Source organism: Vespa mandarinia, chromosome 6 (assembly GCF_050613455.1).
Source record: "Vespa mandarinia isolate Hongniang chromosome 6, ASM5061345v1, whole genome shotgun sequence".
NCBI lineage: Eukaryota > Metazoa > Arthropoda > Insecta > Hymenoptera > Vespidae > Vespa > Vespa mandarinia.
In genome coordinates this window covers 8,606,142-8,610,000 of record NC_140815.1, presented here as the reverse complement: position 1 = coordinate 8,610,000, position 3,859 = coordinate 8,606,142, and positions in this window count along the sequence as shown.

The following is a 3,859-nucleotide window of genomic DNA, read 5'->3' as shown; positions in this document are numbered from 1 at the left end:
AGGAAGTTTACATTTCGCTCGTAGGGTGGATAACTTCAGCGACAGATATGGAGAAGATATGAATTACATACGTAAGTCGGGAACGTTATCATCGTAAGTAATTCGCAGATAACGTTACAATCGAATTAATGTGGATTAGAATAAATAGTCAAAATAAATAGTGTTTAATAAATTTTGAATTCATATTTTTCATTTTTTCCCCATTCACATTCTTTTTTAATAATGGCGTGTCTGTCGCTGAAATAATTCGTGATAGATACGATGCAGTATTGCATTTATTTTATTATATATTTATACACTTAATATTTGTCCATAGAATTTTATTATATCCAATCTATTTATTTGTGAAAGTATTATTAAGTAATATATAAATCAGAATTAGAATAAAGGAATTTCGAAGATATATCGAAATATGTAGCCATTCGCCCGGTAGTACTTGCATAGGATTCAATTTCAATAGGTAGCAAGTAATACCGACCCAGGTCTCACCACGTGGAGGTTGCTACATCTAGAGACCCACGGGCTAACGGTGACTCTACTCTAAAATCCGCGTTTACGAGATAATCCAATAGAATTTTTAAGCAAATAAAAACGAAGTCCACGGTAGGACTTTTTAATCGTGCCCGTGAATACTCACGTGAGTATTAGAATAACGGTGATTCTAAACTGAAATTCGAGGTGATATAAGATAACCGAAAATTCTAGCTCCTAATGCTATCTGAAGATTGGTCAGTCTTCGCTTACGGTTAACAAGACCGTCGCAATATCGGCAGCTACATATACTCCAATACTAAATAATACCGTTCGTGTATCCTGAATTTCGAACAATACGACAAAATTCATAAGAAGGAATTTTAATTGCGTTCAGACATCACACGCGTGTGTTAGAAAAATTCCGTCTCCATTGTAAAATCAGCGTTCGCGAGATAATCTAAACGAATTTTTCGAGCAAATAAAAGAAAATCTCCGATAAAACTTTTAATCGCGTTCACGAACACCCACGCCTGTGCCAATCGACACACACGCAAGTGTTCTTCCTATCCTTCCCGTATTCTCGCGTAAAAATCAATGATGAATTTTATCCCTCGATGATCTCTGAAGAAGAAGAAAGAATGAATTTGACAAAAAATATTATATTAAAATTATTTTACGTTTCTCGGGCGTTTACGATCTTTTGAATGTTTAAACGAATGTACTTTTGTTTAAATATTAATTTATTTTATTCCGTGTACGTTAAAGATCGTTTAAATAATTGAAAAATTATCGAAGATATTAATTTATAAGTTTTCACTTTTTAAAAGTAGAGAACTTCGAGTATTCAAAAGAAAACTAAATCGATAATTAACAAAATTTCCAAAAAGTTTGTTTTTCTTGATATTAGACGAACGTTCGCTATTTCAAAATTTTAATTCTAATAAACTATATAATAATTATTATCGAGAGAATGCTATTCTTTGACACGATTTTCTTTTTTTTCTTTTTTCAAAAAAAAAAGAAAAAAAAAAAAAAATAAATCTTTTTCAAAAGTACGGTAAAGCCGTGTACTCGCTTGAACTTTCATTTTAAATGAAACGTTATCAAAATCATTAAAGAGTAACGTTTTTATTGATTGTTAGTGTAAATCATTATAAAACTAGGAGGGATGAACAGCTTTAGAAAGAGAAAAAAAAAAAAAAGAAGAAGAAAACTTAAAGCTCCAAATTTAAACGACATTCTCAATGTTCTTACATTATTATTTTATTTTCGAATAATTTAAATAATCCATCTAACAATATTTTTCTCGTAAATGAAAGAAACTTTACGATTAGATTTTTCATTAATAAACTTGTATTATACGTAATTACGTATATCTAAGCATACGTACGTCCAATAATTCTCATCTTTCGAGTTTTACGATTAGATTTTTCATTTATAAACTTGTTTTATACGTAACTATGTGTATCTAAGCATACGTACGTGAAAGAATTCTCAACTCTCGAGTTTTCTGTCATCTGCGATCTGATATTTCGTGTGTTTATAAATGACTTCTTCGTATTCAGTCTGTTATTAATATTTCCAAGTACTCTTTCAAAACATACATTGTTTCTTGTTATCGTATTCCTCGTATATACCTACCACCTTGAAACTATTATGCGTAGTGAGTACTCGTAATTTGTTATGAATAGGATAGGTAATATATAAACAAACGCGTTAGTACGTATCCGACCATTACCACGATAGGATGTAGCTTAGGTTATTCCGTTAATATATTATTTATTCACGAACTTGTCGCATTTACGCTGTATGAAAAATTTACATTAATAACGTTAATAAGCGTAACTTATAATTATTTATTATTTCTTGTTTTCTTTTCTTTTTTCCTTTTTCTTTTTTTTTTTCTTTTCTTTTATTTTTTTATTTATTTTTATTTTCTTTATTCTTTTCTTCTTTTTATTTTTTTTTTGTTTAATTTTCTTCTTTTATTAAATCATAGTCGCTTAATTATTTATTAATCGTTAACATTGTGATCGTTCATAAACTCACACTATCGCAACTACAATTTTTATTTTCCATCTAATGTCGTATTCTTAACAGATAATACGGTTCTTCTTCTTCATCTTTTCTTTTCTTTATCTCTTTATAAATTACACAATTTATACGTAAAGATACAAAAGTTGAATTATATCGCACGATGTACGCCCTCTCTTTTCTTCTTTTTCTGTTTCGATTCGTTAATAAATACGTACATACATACATTAAATACGCGTACATACATACATACAATAATAATTAACGTGAAGTCGTATCTTCTGTATATTTCGTTTAGCTATACAAATTGTAATTATCGCGCTGTATTAGGTGATGCTGTGGTTGATGGTGGTATTGGTGTTGGCACGATACGAAGATATACGAAGATCGGACAGATTCGTTCGCAAAAGGAATAATTAAAGGTATTGATTATCGAAAATTCTCATTCGCGTGCTTTCATTTTTATTCTCTTACGGCACAATTCAAAGTCCAATTATTTCTCTTTTTTATTTTTATTCGTTCATTATAGCCGTTCAATATTTTCCTATCTTCTTTAATAGAAAATATACGTACACCCTATACATACATACATATAAATACATACATATATATATATATATATGTATACATATATGTATATGTGTATATACATATATGTATACATATATATATATATATATATACATATTTAATAGTGATACGAGTAATAAGAATATTGCAAATGAGTATTTAATATCTCTCGTAATGAAATAATGCACAATAGATAATAAATAATAATCATAAGCGCAATGCATTTTATAAGGCGAAAAAACGAATAAATTGTCCAAGCGATATTTCGCAACGATCGATATTCGTGTAATTATTTCGAGAGAGAGAAAGAGAGAGAGAGAGAGAGAGAGAGAGAGAGAAAGAGAGAGAGAATGAGAGAGCTAATGCACTCAATGTCAGTGTGTTTCCTGGCACTGACTGTATGTTAATTAATACGATGGCGGCGCGGCTTTATGTAATTCAGTGTGCTTGTAGATACTACGAATACTACTGCGTTACTGCTAATGCACGAAGTAATTCCATGCAATACCAGCAATACTCCTTTCGCATTTTGCTCATATTTTATTTTTCTGTTTTTTTTTCTTTTTTTCTTTTTTTTTCGTTTGATTTATTTATTATCCGTATATGTTTTTATTTTTCATTTATTTTTCATTTATTTTTCATTTGTGGAAAGTAACAAGAGCGAATAAAATTAAAAATTACGAAGCGAATTTTATAATATGAATTTTTTTGTTCATCTTTTTCTTTTTTTTTTTTTTTTTTTTTTTTTTTTTTTTTATTGGCGTATAAAGAAAATTTCAAT